The following is a 23,042-nucleotide window of genomic DNA, read 5'->3' on the forward strand; positions in this document are numbered from 1 at the left end:
TATCTTGTAGGGAAAGAGGCTCGCCGTTTGACTAGAGATCCTGCTGACTCAGCTCGCAGCTGAAGATCTTCCCGGGAAGCAAAAACATACAAATAAATAAAATAGACCTTTTTGTGTACAGGGTTGTAAATAACAGTGAACGCAAGCAGAATCAGCAGCCAACAGGCTGGGGCTGTAAAACCGCACATGTTGGTGCTGCATCAGGACAAGAAAACAGTCCTTTACGTCCCTGATCTGGCACAGAGATAACATTAATTAGCCTTTCAAGAGGCCCTTTGATGCCTAGGAAAGCCAATGTCACTCGGTTCTGGAGTCTCTGCAGGCAGACTCAGAAAAGAACTGGCAGGAGTTCAGTGCAGATGCTTTCCAGCCTCTGTTACGCTGGGTGTAAATCCAGCTCAGCTCCACTGACAGCAGAGGGGTTGTGATTTACATCGGTGAAAATGAGAGCAAAATTCATTGAAATTAGCCCTCTGAGATAATTTGATCTGATCACTAGGGATGGGTAATTAGAAGTGCTTGAGCCTGCAGCCACACATACACACAACCATCCCCGAGTTCAGCAGAAGTCTAACTGCAGCTCACCATTTTCGCATTATTATTTCCCAGTTCTCCTTTGCTGGGCTTCTCTCAGGACCCGCCACAAGCAATACACGCGTTACAGCACTCCTCCTTTGAGACCTGTCAGTTCCAGGAGTATTAAACTCCGAGACCTGTTCCTAGGAGATCAGCAGCTCTGTTTTGCAAACTCAAGGACTTCAGAAAATTTGGAGTGGATCCAGGTTCAAGGGAGCTTAACATGAACGTGACAAGGGCTCCCTGGTGCTACACTAATAAACGATAATTAATAATAATTAGTCACTTAATGATGAGGTTCCCTGATCAGTCATGATCACAATTTCATGGCTAATATCACCATGCTTCGAGACAGATACGGTGGGCTTGACCTTTCCTCCTCACCAGCTTTATGCTGTTATAATTTTGTTAAGCCAAACCCTCAGCTTGTGTAAATCAGCACAGCTAGAGTGACTTTTGATTTATGCCAGTACAGAAAGGGAATCACATCCTCTACATATTTTACCAGCCTAACAACCTAACACATAGCAAGGCGTAGAGTCAAATACAGAGTAGGACTCTTCCTTAAACTGCTGTCTCTCCCCTGCAGAGAGGAAAATAAAATCAGCTCTTGGGCTTTATATATGATTGCTTCAGGGTCAGGAAGGGGAAACTGATTCTGTCCCTCCTGCCATGCAGTTGCTATTCCCCTCCTTCAACACATCACATGGCATCTGAATTAGTACTACGCTGCCTAATTACATTTGATCACCTCTGAAACATCAGATTTCAGCTGGTGAAAAAGGAACTGTGCATTTGTAACTACAGCCCAAATCCTGCCAGACTTTCTAGGGGGAAATGAACAGGAGGGAAACACTCCTCCCACCCCCGTAAGATCTTCCAATATCAAATATTTCCTCCCCCTGTGGATCTTTTCACTTTTCCACACGCTGCAGAAGACTGCCTCCCTGATTATATGAAAGAGATAAAGCCTTAAGAGGGAGTTCGCTTAACAGCCTTGAGATGTTCTGGCCCAGTGCTCTGTCGTGTGGGCACCCTCCCCACTCCTGATGCTCTTATTATCCTCGCTGCCATCAGCCTGAGTCATTTTGTGCCCCTTTGTTACGCTCCCTCGAACGGTCTGTGATAAGACACTTCCAACGTTGTTATTGCTTTTGCAAAATTCTTTTTATATTTTTTTTCTACAGCCAAACAATAATCTAAGGAGTCATACTGGAGGTAGCATATCAGAAAGTGCCTACTTTATTATCAGCACAATATGGGCCTGTAATCTGATAATGATAAAAATCTGCCTCTTTGCTTTAGCTCTTATCATTTAATTGGAGCGAAGGAGCACATTCGTTTGTTAATAATTTTATAATTGGTGCTATCTGCTGAGACCTATCAAAGGAACCGTGCACAACAGCCGCTTTCGGTGCAAACCATCTCCCTGATAAAACGAGTTTTACGGCATTTAAATGTTCCTGTTATTGTTTGCAGAGCAGGGGTGCCTGCAGGGCGCGCAGCCCACCCACGGCCCCGCAGCTCACGCTAACCCCCACCTCCTCGTACTCCCCCGGCTCGCGGCCTACACGCGGACCCGTGCGCTGTTACCAGGGGAGCCGGTGGCTTTTGCAATCCCTTCTGTTCTGGTTTAAACTAGACATCCCAATATTTTGACAACGCAACGATGTGTCTCTTCACACTTGTGTCTCCCAGCCCAGCTCACCTGAGGCATCTCCTCTCTCGCTCCGCCATCTGCTTGCGAGCAGAGAGAAAGCAGAGACAGCTGGATCCGCGCAGGGTGTGAAGGCAAGCACACGCCGAAGGGTTTGTTTCCCCCAGCAATGAAAACACTAAGGATGTGTCTACACTGACAGTCAAGTAGGAGCCAAGTCTGTACTTAAACCCAGACCGTGCTCGCAGTGGGCCTCAGCACCGTCCCTGGGCTGTGCGGAGGTGAGGGGCAGCCATGTTCATCACCTCTGTGCTGACAGGAACGTGATGTGTTTGCCCTGAGTTGCTACGGCCCAGTCCACCAAAAGCTGGCTTACACTTGACAGCTCCTCCCCACTGCAGCTATTCACATAGCAAGTTGAATAAACCAGGCCAAAAACCAGTCTGTGAGGGTAAACGGCGTGGTCTGGCCAGTTTCCATATAGCTGAACTCTCCTCCTTTCTCCCCTGAAGTCCTCGTCTTGGCATCAGCCAGAGCACTTATTGGCATGAGTCCTGCCTTGATGCCACCTGGGAGAGCGGTGCTAGGACTAGCTGAAACCACAGCAGGGGATGGATTATCAGTGCAGTATCATTGGCCCCTGAAGACACCGATCACCCGCACCAGCCACAGTCAGGCCCCTCAGAGCCCCCCTGGGCCCCTGAAGACACTGATTCCCTGCACTGGCCAAGGCCAGGACCCTCAGAGCCCCCCTGGTCCCTGGAGTCATCTCACCTGCAGCACGGACCCTTCCCTTTGAGCACGCTCTGGCAGCACGACACATGGTGCCTAACCTGCTGCAAACATCCCTAACGCAAACAAATCCTCATAAGCCGTGTCTCCTGTGCTGCTGTTCGCATTAAGGCGCAGAGAACCAGTATTTTAACAGCTACATGTTTGTTAAAATATCAGCTAACACAACAGTAACCACAGCCTAACGAGAGCTGCTCCTGCCTTTGGCAAGGCAGGAGCCATCCTGCGGCACCCCTCTGTGTGCACCTCCTGCTGGATGGAAGCAACAGGAATGGTGGGCAAAGCAAAATGAGGTAAAGAGCGAGAATAATAAAAGAGAAAGCCAAGTCTGGTGCATTCACATCACTCCAGACACCAGTGTTGCTGAAAACCAGCCCAGACCTCACAAAATAATTGAGAGGTGTATGCTCTCATCAGCCATGCCACCAACCGCTGAAGAGCAGCGAAGGGCAGAGTCCTGCAGCAGAGCCTGCTCTGTTCCCAGGCAGGAAACGACGGCAGCGAGGGGTGTTCCGAAGCATCACACTGCTGTTGAAGACACTAGCACTTCACTTCGAGCCTGGCTGCAACTCCTGCTTCCTCCGTTTCACCAACATCTATGAAACTGGAAGGTGTCATTGTGGCCAAATGACTAAGTACTTCAAAAAAAAAAAAAAAAACAAAAACAAACAACCCATCACCCTCCCACACTGGGGCTTCTCCCCAAACACATCACCTTCCCATGAGCGGAAGAATTGAGGCAAGCAGAAATCAGGGCTGGTACTTTTAAAAGAGGTCACCAACATCTGGTACCTGAATTTCTGCAAGGTCCTGCTTGAGACAACTCCATGTCACTTCCCAAAAGAAGAACTGCACAAGGCAGCTGCAGAGCTGAGAGCAGGACGCCCAAATATTTGTGCTAGTTTTCAGACCTGTTTTAGAGCAAGATCTGATGCTGTTCTGTGAAAGATCTGCAGAAATTTTCTGGTGTTTTCCAGGAACTCCTGGATCTAGGAGCTCAGAAGGTTTTCCCAAACAGGATTTTTCCAGAACCTTCTATGAATTTTCTACTGATTTATAGGAATTTCTTCATCTAGAAAGGTTCCACGCTCAAGATTTTACCTAGAAAGCTCTGGAACCCTGCAGTTCACCAGCCTGTCATTACAATGATTTAAACAGAAGCAGAGAGCAAAACTTAACACAGGCTCCCCAGCTGCTTGCACCTTCCCAACACTGGTGTGTTTATGCATCACCCAGGAATTAACAAAAAATGAAAAAATGATTAAATTTAAATTTGACCTTATCACATCTGGAGGAATCTATTAAGGCATCAATCAAAGGGAGAACGAAAAAAATTTATCTTTAATAACCCTTAACAACAGCTCCATAACTAGCACCTGTGCTTGAACGGCTGGCAGCATGAAGGTAAAGTGGAAAAAAAAACCCACAGGCTTCCTTCTCTGTATGCCGAGAGGCTTCTAGCATCTGGAAGGGACATCACTCAGCCTCCTGCTCCCCTCGGCTGGGGCTGCCTTGGGACCCACTGCACAGCTCCTGCTTCCAGGCCAGGGCTGCCCAAGGCACAGAAATGCCCCTGTCCCTGCTCTGCTCCTTGGGAGCACGTGTGGGGCTGGGGCTATCTTGGGGTGCAAATCCCTCCGTGGAGTTCCCTGCCTTGTCCCCACCATACTGACGTGAAATGGAAGGAAATTCCAGCCCATCTGTGCTGGAGACTTCTAGGCAAACTCTGTGCCAGAGAGACCACAGCCCAGGAACCGCTCAGGCCCATATGGCTCTTTCAGCTCCCTCCTCCACCTTTATATCCCTCAGCCCTGTCAGGGGACTCAGACTTTTTTTTTTTATATCCCAGAATAAGCATCAGTTTGACATGAGCAATGATGATCGTTTGATATAGCAGGGGTGAGAGACTAATTAAAATCTAGAGCTTTATGATTTCATTTGGTTCCTGCAAGATCTGGCTGTCTAGGTTTATTTATGTGAGTTTTAAGTGTTTTATGCAAATTCTAGTGCTTGTGAAAGGCCCTGCATTTCCAGGCATGGGGAGGAAAGTACTCTGTTTATTCACAGTGCTGGCCAGAGCATGGGCCAGACCCTGGAGGGATTCCTGTGGATTCAGCTGGGCTGTTTAAGGTGCTGTTGCTCTGACATCAGTTTCCATCCCCATCGAGGCACTGGGGCTACACATGGTGACAAATGGGAGCCCTGGAACTTGTTTGCATCTAGCCAAAGCAGCTGAAAAACTTATTGCTCCCAGCTGCATGGACCAGAAGCTCTTTGCCAGGAACCCTTGAAGCTGGCTGGGCACATGATGTGATGCCCTGCGTGGGGAGTGCAGAGCTATGGCTGCACCAGCGGCTTCCAGTGGTTTTACTGCATCAATCAAAAGGCTGATTGAAATTAAAACAAAGGCCCAGATTTTACAATTTCATCTGCTTTTCCAGCAATGTGATACAAATGGGAGAGAACGTACCTGGAAAGAGGCACAAAGGCTCTGCACAGGGGAGCAGCCTTTGGAGCAGAAAGGGTCTTTTGTGCCTGTGCTGGTAGCGCATTGGGATCTCCCTGGCACTGACCAGACTGAGCAGGGTTCCCTCACCTTTGAGCTGCTGTACTTGGCTTTGGTGTCTGAAGCAATGGCCCCATCTCCTGCCCTTATGTCTGCTGGTCTTGTAGAGAGCTCGGTCCTGTATCAGCTGCCTTCTTGCTCCTGTGGGGCCCTGCATGCACCCACAGTGCCCTGCCGTGCCCGCTGGCTGGAACGAGGCACCTGCAGGGGACAGCCAGCACCCTACCAGGGACATCTCCCCTCTCTGAACGCAGGCCCAGCAGCAGGGAAACCTGTAACAGCTCAAAAGGGACTTGCCATGAATTAAGTCATTCTGCACCTCCTGGAGAGGAGCCCAAGCATGCAGACCTTCCCTCGGTGCCGGGCACTGCACAGACTCAAAAGCTGTGCTCTGCCCTCCAAAGCTCCCTACAAATGTCCAAGACAAACAGAGAAGCAGAAATAGCCCCCAAGACCCGAGTGCCACCTAATCAATCACCCCAGCTGCTTCCTTTCTTTAGAAAGGGACACAATCTTTCCTTTCCTCCCTACTTCCCTGGGCAGTTTGGAGGATTAATTAATATTGGACGCACGTTTGGGTCTGACACACTTTATAAACAGTTAGTATTAATCAGATTGGAATTGATCAGCTCTGGCTTAGCATAACCCTTGTCAGCCTCTCTCACATCTCCGTGCTGATCAGCGATGCTGCGATACGTGGCTGCGCTGCAGCTCAGCCCAGGACCAACCATCGGGACAGCCTGCCACTGCCTCTCAGCCCACCAGAGCACATCCCTACCCCCCCCCCATAGACCATAGGGCATGCACAAACATGCTGGAAGAACATCCCCAAGACAGATCAACCTACGCTAAGAAAAGGGAGGGCAAAGGATCTGCCTGAAAAATGTAGCAGAGAAGCTGTGTCACCAGCCTTGGGTCCCTGCCTGGCATTCAGCTCTGTCCCCCACGCCAATCTTTGTCCAGCTTCGCTTTCTCCCTGTCATCTCTTTCCCATCTGCACTGCTTTCTGCAGCCTGTCCTCTGCCTCTCTTTTCTGCACAATTCTTAAACACTGGGATCAAGAAACAGGGAGAGTGGGAGAATCACAAATACATTTGGAGCTTGCAGCCGAGCACCGGCCTGAGTGGATGCCTCTCTCGGCTGCGAGAGGGGTTGCCCTGCTGCTCACCTCCTGCTCTCTGCTGTTCGACACATGGCATCAATCACTCTTCAGCTCAGTTGTCAACAAAAGCTGCTTTTAGGACTGCGAGGTCTCTGTTAAGCACAGCTTCTGGGATCAGAGAGGCTCTTTACCAGGGTCTGAGCATCTTGTTTATACCCCTTGGGTGATGTAAGGCAACAGGATCCGATCCCCCAAGCTCTACAAACACTTCTCATTTTGAGGCTAAACTGAAGCATCCCCATCTGAGACCATAGGAGCGTGATCTCCTCACGTGCCACGAGAGGTGAGCTCCAAGGAGCAGCTCATTTGCCCCCAGACCAAGCAGATCCCAGCCCTGCTCTAAATCATGGCTCCCTCTGCAGTCACAGGAGGGCAGAATTAGCCCCTCTGGGGCAAAAGGTCTTGCCCTGAGGTCACTGTTTAGGGTGGAAAGGCAACCTCTGACTGCTCCGCACCAGCTCTGGAAGGAGCTCCAGGGATGCCTTTCCTGCAGAGGACTGATGCCATTTTGCCCCATGTGCTGATAGGGATCAGGTAAAAAAAAACCATCAGTATTTGCTTGGCATTTCTGCTGTACAGCTCATCTTGCAAAAAGCTAGTAATAGGAAAAAAAATGAAACTATGTGAGGTACAAGAGTGGTGAGGTAGGAACCCGGACACACTTACCCCACTTTTCACCTGCAATGAGGCAGAATAAGCTGACTTTCCCCAGCTATAGATAGACCAAGGCATGTCCTATATCCTGCCTGCAGAGCCAAACGATGCTTGCTCAGCATTAGCCTGGCAATCCTCCAGAATTGGATTTCCAATTAATAGCGTCGACTCATCACAGAGAAGAGGCAGCTCAGGTCTTAGTTGAAGGTCAAGGAACTTCAGGCAGCACGGGACAGATTTACACCCCAGCTGAGTTCCCAAATCGCCCGTGGCACACCAGGGAGAGGCCAGGCCTGATGTGTGGGCCTCCTGCCCAGCAAGGGAACGGGCAGCTGATCCCAAACCCAGCAGCAGGCACGCTGCAGAGGGACAGAGCTCTGTCCCCACACTGGCAGCTGCTGGGATGGAAGGGCATTTCCACCCTCCGTTGGCAAAAATACACACCACCCAGTCTGACTTTTAGATAAGCTTAAGGAGACTGCTCACACCAAACCTCTCCCGCCACGATAACAGGCTAAGATCACCCTGATGCCTTCAAGATGTTCCCCATATGGGATGGGAACCTTGGAAATAGGGGCACGACATGAAAAAACATCTTCTAGCCACCTTTTTCAACAACAACCAAAAAATCCCATTTTCCTGCTTGGGCACAGGTTCAAGATTTGAAGTGAGAGGGGAGAAGGGGGAGGAGAAGGTATTTTATTTATAACAGCACATTCATTTGATTAAGAGCTGTTTCTGAAAGATTTCCCTGAAACAATGCGAAGGGAAGGGGTGGGGCAGCGGGGGAGAGAAATCATGCACTACAGTTTAATCTAGGGAAGCACTGCAGAGGGCTGGGAAGTGCCTGGCACTCTCCACCCAGCCCCTACCAAAGCAGCTGAGCAGAGCTCATTTCCCACTAAAAGCCATGGCTGTGCCTGGAAGATGCTGTCCTCTCACACACCCTTGGAAGTCAGGAACCCCTGTTCTGGACCGATGGGATCCCTCAAACACTGGTTTCTTTCGAGGGATGGAGAACTGTTAGATTTCCCGATGAAATGACCAAAAATCCAGCTGCTGAGACTGACCAGACCTCCTCTTCTCCCTCTCCCCAGGCACGCCGCAGCCTCGCAGGACAGTGTAATCACCTTGTATGTATCTTCCCATCATAAATTCGCGCACACATACAAAAATCAATTAACTACCAGTGTTGTTGATTATAAATCAACTATTTACATCATTAATTATTATATCTTTAATAAATGGCATGCAGGAGAGGAGGCTGGCGAAATATAGCCATTCTTTTGGCGCCATCAATTATTTGGAAGGGAAGGCAATTACACTAAATCTTCCTTCCACCTACCTCTCTTGTCAAGGGAAATCTCCCCCTCCTTCTTCCGATTCAGAGCCTGGAACTGAGCCTCCAACATCACATTACTAAATTGCTTAAGCAGCATTTTAAATAACAAAAAGGGATATCATTTAATTTTTTCTGAAACATGAAAATCAATAAGCTGTCCTTCAGCTTCCCTGAGTGATTGGCCCAGGCTGTCTCTCAGAGCTAATTCAATTTTCAGTCTTATTCGGAGCAACCAAGGCTTCAAAAAATAATCAGGCTGATCTTACAGGCCCATCTGGGACTTCATCGAGGAATTCCATTCATTGAATTAGATATCCTGCCCTTTTTTTTGAAAGGAGACACATTCCTGACATTATTTGGAGACAGAGCATGATCAATAATCCTTGCTGGTATTTATGGCTGCGCTATGGGATTATGATTCCTCGCATGGATGTGTACAGTGCCTTGGAGCCAACGGCTGGGTGGAGAACCGACCGGCTTGGACTGCACGAGTGAGGATCTCTCCAAGGCTGAGAAAGAAAACGTCCCCAAAGCGTCAGATGGATTCCACCTGAAAACTCTTGCCCCAGAAGCGTGCAGGAGGGGGAAGTTCAAAGCTGAGCACCTTTTCAAGGGCAAGAGTCCAGCCTAGGAGCCTGGCTGAGCAAGGGTCTTGCAAGGAAGGTTGCCCTGGCAGGGGAGGAAAGAAACAGCAGCTGGGATTCGGACATCCTACTCTGTTAAGGCTCTGTTGGCGGATTCCAGCAGGATGCTTAGACTGACAAGATGCCTCCTCCTTAATGCAGCCTCATAGCAGAAGTTACCAACTGCTGCCCACCTGCCGAGTTTCAGCTACAGGACTCTGCCAGCAGAGGGGACAGCCTGAGTGCTGCCTAAATGCAGAATGCTCCCCTAGCTCGGCACGTCAGCGAAAGCAGCAGGCTGAGAGCAGCGGCAGCAGAGGCACAGGTACCCTGACCAGCCTCCTTGATTTCGAGGGCAGTCCTGCCACGGCTGTTAGTCTCCTCCTTATAAATCCAGTCATCTTTCCTTTATAGGCTGCTCTCACTGTTTCTGAGCTGGTAATTGCATCTCCACATGTGTCTGTAAAGCACCTAGCACAGCTCTAAATGCCACCGTATTATTAAAGATTAATTCTCCCCTATGAAAAACTCAATGAACGAGGGGAAAAAATCCCTCCACTCTCCACAGCCACCAGATTTTAACAGCAAAACAGGAGTTCAGAGCAAGTATCCCTCCAGCCAAGCAGCCTCTCTCTGCGAGTGGCCAGCAGAGGATGCTTGGAGAAAGAACAAGAAACAAGCAAGTACAGAATGAATTTCTACCTTCCCAGCAGCTGGTGAACCGAAGGCTTTCTGTGCCTGTACTTACATCTAGACCATCCTTTCCAACAGCTACGCTTTGGGAATTTTTCTGGTGTGGGACTAGCACCTGTGTGCCTTTCCTCCTGTTTCAGGAGGACTGTGCCTCCCTGCTCCTGGGGAGGAAGCAAGGGGTCCAGCTGGGATGGGAGCTGCACCCGTCTCTGAGAGCAGCAGGCAGAAACCTGGTCATCTCTTTACAACAGCTTATAAAATTCTGTAGGAGGCGATCATTCAGAGGTTTCACAGAATGAAACAAACAACCCTGCTCTGGAAATCTTGATGTCAGCTACAGCATTAGCTCATACAGCACGGAGGGAGATTCCTATTCAATTCACTGAGACTGTACGCTCATTCATCAGAATCCTCTTACTTTCATCTCATTACAATTACCCCAGAGCATAAAAGATACGGGGGCTATTAACTGGATGACTGCCCCATTTTACAGATAAACTGGGACAGAAGTGGAAGTTGAGGTGGCGTCCCGCAAGGGCGGATGCTGGGAATGAAAAGCAGCAGCCCAGCTCCTAGTTGCTTTATCCCCATGAGACGTCTCTGCCTCAATACGCACGTCTGTGTGTTTTCAAAAGACTGTGCGTTTAGATGGAGCCCAGTCATAACAGAGCAAATTTGAACATCCACTGAACCACCATAAACAACACTCGGTTTGAAACATTTTCTCCATCTTTCAAGATTATTGCAGCATCTGTTGATCACATTAAGTTGTAAGTGTGCTGTCTCCATGGAGACTGCAGAGTCTCCCTGGGTTTCCAGTTACTGTATGTGGTTTCAACTGAACGCGGAGTCACCCAATGAGTCAATCTCTATTCTGTATAATGAAAGGAAAGGATGTCACTGGGCTGACTGTTAGATATGTTGGATAACGAAGCTAGATTTATCATTACAGTTTCCTAATGAGACGCTGGTATCGGAGTGACACCAAATGGGGATTTGTGTAAGGTTTTGTTAAAGTCCTTAAAAGCAGGAGGCATCCTTGAAGAGATGTCCATGCATCCATTGGGAAACTCCCCGTCAATTCTCACAATAACCGTGGAATAACCAGAAACTATCTTGTGAAACAAACAGCCACAGATAAAAGCCACTCCTTCAAGGGGAGAAAAGATCACAGCTAAAACCTCTTTTGCTTTTAATCAGCCTGGGGGCTCCTTGCAAGAGAGGTAAGGAATATATTTTTCTAATGGATCAGGGCTGAATTCAAGAGAACTCAGCCAGCATGCAAAGTGACAACGGTAACGAGGAAACTCAGTTAATTTGGATTGCAGGCTTCATTCTGTCAAATGATTGGAAGAACTGGAATTCTGTCTTAACTGTGCATTTTGTTTTTAATTCTGGTAAAGGAGCAAAACCATAACAACATCTGAATTCATATCCTACAGAAGGCAAATTAAACACCAAATACTGACAAGAAATGAATCACCTCTTACTGCAGATGCATTATAAATGAAAAAAAAAAAAAAAAAAAAAATCAAACAAACCACTCTTTTCTCCCAAGCTATGAAGGCAAAAGAAGCTGACCAGTTTTCACAACCTCTACACTGAGTGACTTGATTCATGCAGCTTTCCTGCAGGGACAGGGGAATCTGAGCTGACAGAACAACATTTTATGTGCAGAACCCTGGTTCCTGGCTGAACTCCTGTTTCCAGCCAGCTCATCATCTTTTCGCCTTCTTTTCCCCATTTTGGACAAACCTTTCTTTGCACCTTCCACCTGCAGCCTGCGTATGAATGGGACAATTCTCCTCAGGGGGTCACCATTGCCTGAGGATCAGTGCAGCCAGGAAACCCACACTCTGAGAGTGGCTGCACTCTTTCCAGATGACTGCTGCAGCACTATCCTGCTTGGTGCTGTTCCCCAGAGAGCTCACAGGGGCAGGCACGTTGGCTTCTTGGAAACACAGTGGGGGCACCACCTTGGAAAAATCCAGCCCAGTACCGCAATGCTTGCAGACAAAACAAGCAAGCTCTGGTGGATTTTGGGCTTCAGGTGAGGATACATCCTCATTTCCATCCCTCTTTTTTTTTTTTTTTTTTTTTTTTTGCAGCAGGCTACCTGGCTTGATCTTCTCTTTGCAGAGACTGGTCTACTCCTCATCCCTCCCATTTTCAAGTCAGGGATATGGAGGTGCCTTGACCGGTGTAAGCAGATGTGCCACTACTCTGCATCTTCTGCTCTCATTTACAACAACTCATCAGGCTGTGACACCCTGCCCTCGCACTGGCGTGCATGGCAGGGCCAAGGACATTCACTGGACTGATCTGGAACCACGCTGTCTGCAGTACCGATATTTCATGCTTTCCCCCTTATTTATACCCATCTCTTTCCAAAGCAATACCACAGCAAAGAACCCGACAGCATAGCTTGCCTCAGTGTGAGGGGCCCTTAAAGGGGTGCTGAGCTTCGCTGTGCTTACAAGCTTTGCACAGGCAGACCAAACCCCTGAGATGATTGAGTGTGGCATCCCAAAAGGAGGGGAGGGAGCACAAATAAACACACCGCTCTGCTCCAAATGAAAGAGCTGCTGGATTTAATGTGACAGGGCCTGGGATGCTTCATTTGACACAGACTGGCAGCAGTCTGGTGATTGGCAAGCACTTGGAATAATGGCTCTCTGTACTGTCATAACATCGCAAGATCATCTGCAGAGCAGCCCAGCCAGCCCCGAGCAAAGTGTGGGATCTGCTGGGTCGTGGTTAAAAATGAAATAAGTTCAGCGTCTCAGGACTTTCCATTGGCAAGCCCTGGAAGGATGCAGTCCGCAGGGTGCAGATCGCACATACCTGGCTGAGCTTTCCAACGCTGTCGAACGCTGTCGAGGTTTTCATATCTCTGGAAGAGCAGTTCCCTGGCCAGTCAGAACCTCCGACTTGTTGCTTCTTGTGTTTACCCATCAACAGAAAACCCTGGAGGAGGCAAGAAGAAAAGCCTAACTGAAATACTCACTAGTATATGGCAGTTTTTGCAGCCCTGCGCTGCAGCATCACTTTTACTCCAGGACCAGGTACCACGAGCTAACCCCAGTTAGTAACCTCATCTGATGAGACTCAGGGATAGACCAGCGATCATGTTACTATAAAAAATACCGCCCTTGGAGCTGTGTGGCGTAGTGCAATACTGAAGCATTATGCCTAGGCTGCTAGGCTTCAGATAGGGTGCACGTGCGCATTCAGATGGACGTGTCCATCCCTGAACCTAAAACGCACCTACACACCACATCGCCTGCGAGCAAAACACCATGCCTTCCACCCTTAATTACACCGCATTTGCTGAGCTCAGTTCAGGGTGGGGAGCGGGATATTAACCCTGTTTTGAGCCTGGGTCCTGCCTCCTGCTGCAGTCCCCAAGCTGCAGCTCCACTGGGGCATTACGTGCCCCCCCCCGGCTCTGGCAGTGACAGCAGAGCAGCTGTTTGGGTGGGAGAGCGCTTGTGTCTGAGCAGCGGTGTGGTTCTGTTGTTGCCCAAGCTGTATTTATAGTTTTTAAGGCTCTAAGCTGGCAGCGGATGAGCAGGCTGGTTTGAAAAGCTGTGTCTGGTTCCAAAACCATATTCAGTTTGCAGTGTTGGGAAAGGATATTTCAAAACAAGCCAGGCACTGGCTTCCTCCTAGGTTAATCCATGCGGCTCCTGCCTTGTGTGTTTTGGAATACTAACAACCCCGCAGTAGCAATGCGGTGCAGCGACTGCGAATCCTTCCTGCTAACTGCTCTTACAAGAAAGAAAATAATCAGGCCCTTTTGCAACCTGGTTACCTGTGGCTACATCAGCCTTGCACCCTCCTGAAATTAAAAGTTAAAAAACGAAAAGGGAAAACGTATCCAGAATGAGGTCTCAATGGATCTGCCTACGGGTTATTTCCTTTCTCTATAAGACGCCTTCACCATTTCCTCTGACCAAAGTCTTCCAAGTCAGTGGGTTTTAAGGGTACTAGGAAAAACAATGGTTGCCGTTACTTAAAGATAAATAATTTTTTTAAAGGGCAGCTGGTGAAACCTACAACCCCAGTTGCTAAAATCAGCATCATCTGTTATTTCCCATACCGTCGCAAAATGTTCCATTTTATCTGAGCTAAAAACAGCTTTTCTCTGCTGGAAACATGCAAATATCATTCCTTCATAAAGAAGCCACCAGATGGGAACTTAATAACTGTAGACTCTAATTCTCATTGCCTGGAGTTGCAAAAAGCACCAAACTTTGAAAATTCTTGTTTATACCCTGCTTATTCAATGGTTTAAATATGTTTCCATGCACAGGCATCTGGCTCGCGGCCAAGCTGTGTTAATACTTGGGTTATTTCTCTATTCAGGGCACAAGCCGAAATGCCTGGTGCCCTTTTTGGCTCTCCTTGGCTCTTCCTGCAAAAGGGAGATTTACATGGCATAATTGCTCTGAAGGTGAGCTGGTGGGAGTACATCAGCTCTGCGAAAGCCGCCCTTTTTCTCTGTGCTTGTTATTTTACTCACCGTTCACTTTTTTTTTTTAATATAAAGTCCGTTCCCCCCACATCAAAATGTCTGTGAAGTGAAGCAGACATTTTTTCTGCTCTTGCAGAAGTATGTGGGAGAGAAAATTTTATTGGAGTTTTATGGATGCCTAAATGGCTCTGCTGTAGGAGGGAAAGAAAAAGAGCACAGGAAGGAGATGGACAGCAGAACACAAAGCAAGAGTGATATCCCTCTGTGCTCGAAAACAGAAACATGGGAATACAGAACCCAGAAACAGCAAAAGAAATAAATTCTTCATGGAGCCATTTATAACCAGAACAAGTGTTTGCTGTGCAGGGAATAAAAGCAGGCAGGGCAGCTTTCACTTGTTAACCCTAGCAATCCTCCAGCTCTCTTACAGAGCGTTTTGGTGCAGGCTGGGCCTGCTTTTGTGTGCGAGCAGCTTTCAGCAGCTTCCTGCTGCTGGCCTTAAATTCCTCCCCAGTGCCTGCCCACCGAAGCCTCATCTTTGCCCCCGTCCCTGCCCAGAGGATGCCATCTCCTCCATGCCTGTACATGCTTCGGTGCCGAACCCTGCAGAGGTGCATGATCAGCAAAAATAAGTTGTAGCTGTAACTTCTTCCAGGTGAAAGCAAGCAAGAGGTGGGATGTTTGAGATGCATCCTGCAGGAGGAATATCTGCGTTTAGCTGGAACTCCCATTTCTCCTTCTGCCTGCCTCTGCAGGATTTGATCACAGCCAGGAGGGCTAAACATGTTGCTCACATTCACCTCTGCTCCCCGCACCATTTACACCCCCAAAACAAACAAGCTCCGGCTGTCTCCCATTTAACTCACTGCATCAGTGTGACCCTAGTAGAGACACCAGCAGCATCCAGTCCCCTGCTTTTGCATCTTGTGTTTTGTGTCTGTGATCAGACCAAGTTCTTGTAACGTACACAATCAGTTGAACACATGCAGGCACCTCTTGGATTCACCACCACCCAGGTTATCGCCTTTAAGTATGAATTAGCTGCCTGTGGTGGTGTTAAACAGGGATGCCAAACTTCTCAGGAGCACAGGGACAGAAAGCCTCTGGGTGAAATGGAGCCCTTGCTATAGCTGGAAGCAGCTGCACAGGATTAAATGGTTTCTGCAACTGCATGTACTGGTCTGAATGCTATCTGAAGGCTCAGAGTGCACAGCTTTCCTCCCACGAGCAACACTCCTGGCTGCAAAAACATTATTTTGTCATTGCTTTCCCACTCGGGAACCCTTAAAACTCTCCAGATATTTTACCTACCTCTTGAAAGGTAAGCATGGAGGAAAGAACAGGTAAAATCCAAGTTCTCAATTGCAAAGCAGGAACGAAGACAAATCCAGCTACTAAAAGTAGACTTATCAGCCCTCAGACACTGAACTGGTAACTCAGGAGGCATGTGGGAAAACCAGAGCTTTCACTGGAAAATGTGCCTTGACCACCCACTCATCTCAGGCAGATAATGAGAATTTAAGACCCACTCTCTGGAGATTAATCCAGAAAGAGAGGCCTGAGACTTCACCTAGGTAGTAAACGATAATTAAAACCTGCTAAACCTACCATCAGCCTCAGCATCCTTAGGGTACACAGAAGAAAGGAGGGGGAAGCAGGTCGGGAGGGGAGCATTTCATACTCGCATCTAACTTGTTTTCCAGATGAGTTTTTCAATGATCAGATTCAATCTACTGTATAAACTTCCCAGGGAGACAAACCCTCAGCGCATGAACCAAAAATGTAATGATCTGGGAAATGCATTCCTCTTTAGGGGGAAGAAAACCGTGGTTTCACCTTCATGCTCCCACTTTTATTGATCACAAACTATGCAGATTTCTGTGCTACAGAGGGCAGAGGCGCAGTGACAGAGCTGTAACGCGATGAGGTCCTTGTCAAACTCACCACTCCTTGGAGGGGCTGCCAAACTGCATCAGACCCAACGTCTGCCAGCTCACTCCTTCCTCAGATTAAGCATCATTCTGGACTCTACCAGGAAAAGACTGGCTTAAAGGCATGGTTTAATAAGCCTGCAGCAAAATTTGTCATCATTAGCTAACATGTTTTTACATATTCCTGCCATTTGTACGAGTGTCCACCCTTTTGGTGAGTCTTATTAAGTGCCTGGCCTCGATGGCTTCCTGTGGCAATGAGTTTCACAGTAATTACACAGTATGTTAAGAAGCACTTTTCTTTTTATCAGTTAATGCAGTTCTGGCTACATCTGTGCTCCCAACTTCTGTTAAAATGCCCAGTCCCTAATCAATGCTGCTGTGCCACAAAGAGTCCCCTTGCGACCATGCCAGCTCCTGGAAGCCTCTGCTTCTGTTAGCAGAGCACTTCACCGGGGTTAGCAGGGCTCAGTTATCAGTACAGAGGGAAATGTGACCGCTGTAGGTCCATTCATTGGAGGCTCCTGTCTGTGCAAGCCCTGGGGAAAGATATTTTCCACTGGGTAACTTCTCTAGCTGCAGTGACTAGACTCACAGGTCAGAGGCCTAGATTTCACAGGAGCAACGCAAGCAGCTGCTGTTCATCTTCCATGCTTTGGACCTCAGGTCTGTGCTACACTAAAACCTAGTATTTAAAGTGCTACCAGCTCCAACAGGAGGATTTAACACGTGTGTGAGAAACCATATAACTTGGAGAGTAACAGAGAAGGAGGCCCAGGATAACTGCTGGGGCCCCAAAGCAAGTCACACAACCACGTTTGTCAGTTTTAAACACCACTCAGAAAGTGACTCCCTTGTAACTTTACAACTAGATCATAGCAGAGAAAACGCTTGCTACAATTGTGAATATAATGTGATTTAACACGTGAGGAAAAATTATCAGAATAGTGGAGGTTACCAACAGAACCAGGCAGAACAGTCAGGGCAACAGGGAGAAACCTTCAGTCTCCACCCTGAACACTTGGAAATGCCCCGGGAACAGGCAGGTAGGGAAGTGAGGGGTTTTAAACATGATTCCAGAAAAACCTTAATCTGATTCTGGGAATGTGATACATAATCCCTATTGCTCTTTGATTATCTGGTCCTCAAGTCTTGTGTTCAGGTGAGCCTAACCTCACGCAGCACTCAACGTCAGAGCACAGAGGACTTCAGGCTGCAGCCCAGCCCAGGACTATATAAATACAACCAAGATTTAAGGAGAATCCATTCAGTCCTGAGAGGGCAACATGCTGAGAACCAGGGCTTCAGTGGCAAATCCCACTTAGCCTCAGTCCCCCCCCCAGGATGGAGCTGACCCACTTCATAAATGATGCACTCTTCCTTCCGCATCCAAATGCCTCCGTATCATTTAGCACTCCCCGTGGGCTAATTTTCTCCCTCAGGGATGGTAGATTAGATCCCACAATTTCTCCCTCCCCCTGAGTTTTCAAAAAGGTCTTTCAACTGTAATAAACTCAGGTATTTATATATCAATCTGCCTTACCTGAGGCACATAATATTAGAGGCCTGGGTCATAGCAACATCATTACCGTGAGTTTTAAAGGGAGCAATGGGAATAGATAGATAAATAATTCTCTCTCTGCGGTGCCCTTTCTATTTGTATGCTGAAGCTTAGGAGCAGCTCCTTGCCTTGGACACACCTTCAGAAATACAGTATTTCTCACCAGAGCTGAAAACATCAAGGTAAGCAGCAACCCATCCTCTGGAGCTAAACAAACACTCTTTTCCCCTTTAAATTACAGACACTTGCACATCACCTTGGCTCCTGTCTTCTGTTGCTTCCTCCCACTTCTTAATCCCTTGAAGCTGTTGCACACCTGCAGTCACTCCTCTTCAAAGCATTTGTGCTGCATTTCACATTGCCAGGGACATTATAATGTGAGGAAAAAGAGGTCATGGCTTGGCTGCCTCGGGGAGCAGCAGCAGCAGCCCCTCTCCTTATTCTGCACTGCGGCACCTCAGTGTCAAGCAGTCGGTTCAGTCACAGACACTGAGGCAGATTCTTGTATTTAAGCACTTGCTTAATATTTTGCTGGGCTGGAGGCTTAAACTGGGCCAAAAAAAAGGCCTCCCAACACTTGCAGAACTCCTTACTACAACATCTGATATCCACTCACCCGGTTCCTGAAGAAAACAGTACAAGTAGTACACATTTCTGACTGAAAGCACACCAAATCATATAAAAGGACCTCAGAAGGGTTGTAAGGTTTCTCACTTACTCGCTAGCAAGCAGGTCAGGCTACTCACTGCAATAACAGTATTTCATTGTTGTACTCACAAGCCAAACTAAAATCAGGTTCCTCTTGCACTAGTTAAGGTACAAACACGCTTCAAAAAGGTTTACGATAGCTAGAGGATACAAATAGATATCCAAATGTCTCCAGTCATCCAGCACACACCACCAACTAGGTGGCCTGACACCCAGTCTGGGGCTCTGGCCATGCTTTCCCATATGCAAAAGACCAGCTGTGTAGCGACCAGCTTTCACCCCAAAATTACTGCTCACCATAGGTTTTGTTCGGGTTTATAAAGGCATTTTAATACAGTGGCTTGCCTCTAAAGAAGAAAGTGCCTGGCGTTTGTTTAAGCATCTTTATTAGACCTGAAACAAATACTGCATCATTTAACTTTGAGGCTTTTGTTGCTGGTATCAGTTGTGTTCTGCAAATCACAGACTCAAGACTGCATCTAACCCCTAATAAGCAAGCAAACTGCTATTCGTCCACCTCCCTGCTTTCCCCCAGCTGCTGTTATCTCTGTGTGAGACTGGGAATTGGAGGAAAGAATGACCCAGTGATTGTCTAAATCAGCCCAGCTCTAATTTACTGGAATATGGTTTGAGCAGCTAATGTAACACCTACTGTGAGCAAGATGGAGCTATCTCCAGGACTTCTGTAGGCTAGGAACATTCACTTAAATGGCATTGTCTGGCTGCACTCACTGGAGGGCCTGCCGTACCGCAGAGAGCAGTTAACCCTTGGAGTGGGAAATTAGGTCAAAAGAACCAAGCTTTCAACTGCAATTGGAAAAGTTAACTTTCCGCGGAAAATTGGGTGTCCTGTTTGCCTCTGTCACTTTCTTGACTCCTCATGTAGCAAATAGCTTGAGCAATTACAGTGTGCAGGTAAACAGACACCATCAAAGGTGTCCTCAGGATGCCCTCGCTCTGGCAGGAGCTTTCCCCAAGGCCCCCAGCTCTCGCTGATACAGTTACATGTCATGTTTCCCACGGCTGGATTAAGCAGCTGGTCTTTCCCTAGACAGAAAGGATTTTTTGGGGTTTAAAATACTGGACTGAGTCACACAGAAGCCAGTGCTTTCACTGGCCCTGGTACAGAATGGGGCTCCCCTGAAAATTGCCTTCGCCTCTGTCCTTCAGCTCCTCACGATGAGGAAAGAGGAATAATTCCTCTGCCTGTTGTCTGTGAACATTGCCAGGTAGACGCTGGTTCTTGTCCTGAGTACACAAAATGACCGGGACCTTATGACAGCAGCACCTGGGGGGACAGGGAGATGCTTATCATATAAACAGCTTCAGTTTCAACAGCAAGGTCATTCTGAGCCAGCAAGCCACTCACAGGGGATTCCACGTGAGACTGAAATTCTGTTTTAGCAGTTTTCCACAGAAAATGTTTTTATTTCAATCTGCTTTTCAAATGCAAGAATGTTTTTGAGAAGCAGTGCTTTCCAATCAGGTCGTATAGGATTTTACATAAAAGTACATCTGTCTCAAGCTAATGATCCCCTTTTTACAAATGGGGAAACTGAGGCACAGAAGAGGGGAGTGCTGGATCAGATGGAGACAATCACGCCAGCTGAGAACCCACCCTCACACATCAGTCAGCTAAGTCCTCTCTCTAAGACAGAGGGCCAACAGTTGAACCGCTAAGGAGGGGTTTATCCAAGTACCCTTCTCCCAGCAGCCCCCCCAACAGGCTCCCTTCAGCAGGAGTTTTGTCAAAACACGACTTTGACATCTTCCCATTCAGCAAATTTCCACCAAGGCTGGCATCAGCTGCAGCTAACATTCACGTTCCTATTCACTGACAGGAGGCAAGAGGGTAACGCGAGGAATGTAACACTCTCAGCATGAACTTTCATAGCTGCTGAATCGCTGGAGTTTAATTGCTCACAGAGCCAGAGTTCCAGATTAAGCTGCGTGTAATCCCTTTACCTTGCAATGCACTGGGTTACGTGCAGGTAGCATGTAACCTTCAGCTTTAAAACCTGCCTTCCAGCAAGCACAAGCATGATTCCCATTAGCTTCTGCAGTTTAGGAGCACAAGCTCCTACTACCTGAAAAGCTGAATCAGTAGAGACAGCATCCTTGTGCTGCTCCACTTCCCGTGCTGGGAGATGCCTTTGGTCATGTCCTTCCCCCCCCCCCCCCCCCCCCCCTTTTTTTTTTTTTAAACTCAGACAGGCTTTGTGTACAGGAGGCCACTTGCAGGACTGGACTCACCTCCCATGGAAAAGCAGCCTGGGTACAAATGGCTCCTCCGTTTTTCCACCCATCTATTTCCCCAGAGCAACGATGCCAGCTCACACTGTGCCACTGAAACTAGTGAAGGATCCCTTGGCCAACCTTCGATAAAGACCTCCCTGTACTCCTTTAGCGGTACACTTAGGAACTATTCACCTGCTCAGGGACAAGGCATCTTACTTTGTTCTAGGGATGCCTTTTCCACAAAAAGACCCAACCCTTTCATAATGCTGGCCTGGAGGCCAACTGCAGGTTTTAAAAGCCACTTCCAAAGGTGTTACCAATGTTAATGAGTGTAGCAGTATCTCTGCAAACAAGGAGAAAGCAAGAAAAAAATTAAATGTAGGGGACACGTGAGGTCAGCTTTCAAAGAGACTAAATAAATTTGGAGGCAAAAGCCCATGTCTGGCAGAGGTGCCTTGGCACCTGGACTGCAGAGCCAGCCTGTGTCCCCCCCTTACCCCCAGGCCTCCCACTGGCCATCTAGCAACTACGACAGCACAGGTAACAGCGACTGAACCCGTACCTGCTTCTGCAGAGCCAGCACACCACCCCAAGGCACAGCTAAAACCAAGTGATGGGTGTAGCTGCTGCAGGACTTACCCAGTGAGCCTTTCCAGACGTTCTCCTGCTCCCCTGGGCACCGTCGTGCCCCTCTCTTCCAGCACCCGAAGCAATCACCTTCACAGCCCATCAGGTGCTGTCCTCCCCAGGCACCTGCAGTGCACTAAGCTCAAGAAAGGTAACAGCTGTGAGGGGTTAAAACATACCCCTCGACACCTTGTCCTGTGCTAACTACACCTAATACCTAATTTTTAGTTACCACGTTACTTAAAAAAAAAAAAGAAAAACAAAACAAAACACAAATGACACACAAAACTCCCCAATAGGTTTTATCCTAATTCTCCCAGGAAATAATGACTTTCTGTTATTAAATAATGTAAAGTGATTGAGGTGAGTCATAAAGCATTTGTATTAACACTAATGGATCCATGATTAATTTTTTCTTTATTTTATTATTATAAAACTTGTCTGAATCCCCCTCCCCCCTCCTCTGTCCTCCCCATCACATTTTGTTCTCAGGGGAGGTAATCAAGACTTCACTTGAATTTCTCATTACTTGAAAGGTTCCGCATCACAATATGATAATGGGACAGTTTCATAATTACAATTAAAAAAAATCAGAGCAAGAGAAAACTAGAGAGGTTTTCAGTTGCCTTTGTCTTTCAGTCACCCAGAAATTAGAGAACTGCTTTAAAACATTTTAAAAGGGCCATTTCAACTTACTGTTATGCAAAAAAAAGAAAAAGAAATCAACAACTGTGCATGAGCTTCATTTCAGAAAGCCCATCTTCCATCCTTAGTTCCTCAGACTACCTGCTCCCTGTTTTTTCTTTCCACTTTTAATATACTCTAGACAACATTAACTTCTTCGCTCCTCCAGTAAGATGCGAAACTAGATTGGTAATTCTTGTATCTTACCACTGATTTACTTAGAGGCAAGTTACCTATCTTGTGCCTCAGTTTCTCACTTGCAGTGGAAAATACTATAGCAGTTATGGCTGTTTTGCTATTTTTACCTGGAGGCTTATGAAGCAAATTTAAAACCCTCCCTGTAGGAGCAGGACGCAGGTGGCAGTGATGAGCAGAATTAGCCCTGTTCTCTGCTAACAGGCTTTACGATCCCACAGGATATAAGGCTGGGTTAGACCTGACAAATATTAATGATTACTCTTATTATTCCTCCTAGAACTGGTCTAAGACATTGTCAGCTAAAGATATGTCAAAGTCACAAGACATTATGCATTGTGGGAGACTCTGAAAAAGCTGGAATTTCTATCTGAGAATAAGAATCACTTGCTGGAGGAAGAAAAGAAAAAAAGCAAGGCACGATAGGTAAGAGCACAAAAAAAAAATGTTTTTTGGTGTGAGTACTGCTCTCTCAGGCCCCAAGTCCCCACACAGCATGAGCCAGTCATCTTGATTCCCAGGCCCCATTCTCAGACTGATTTATGGCTCCCTTGTG

The 23,042-nt window shown here is 47.5% G+C and overlaps 1 long non-coding RNA gene across 2 annotated transcripts in view; it reads right to left on the minus strand.

Annotated features, from left to right (window-relative positions):
- LOC106044979 (uncharacterized) overlaps positions 1–23,042 on the minus strand; it is a 63,593-nt gene that overhangs the window by 39,765 nt on the left and 786 nt on the right. For both annotated transcript variants that reach the window (XR_010826787.1, XR_010826788.1), the window contains exons 2-4: positions 22,597–22,727; positions 21,620–21,743; positions 12,910–13,032 (exon numbers count right to left, since the gene is read on the minus strand). This is a non-coding gene — a long non-coding RNA (uncharacterized lncRNA). The remainder of the gene's footprint in view (positions 1–12,909; positions 13,033–21,619; positions 21,744–22,596; positions 22,728–23,042) is intronic.

This window comes from Anser cygnoides, chromosome 27, assembly GCF_040182565.1.
Source record: "Anser cygnoides isolate HZ-2024a breed goose chromosome 27, Taihu_goose_T2T_genome, whole genome shotgun sequence".
Taxonomy (NCBI): Eukaryota; Metazoa; Chordata; class Aves; order Anseriformes; family Anatidae; genus Anser; species Anser cygnoides.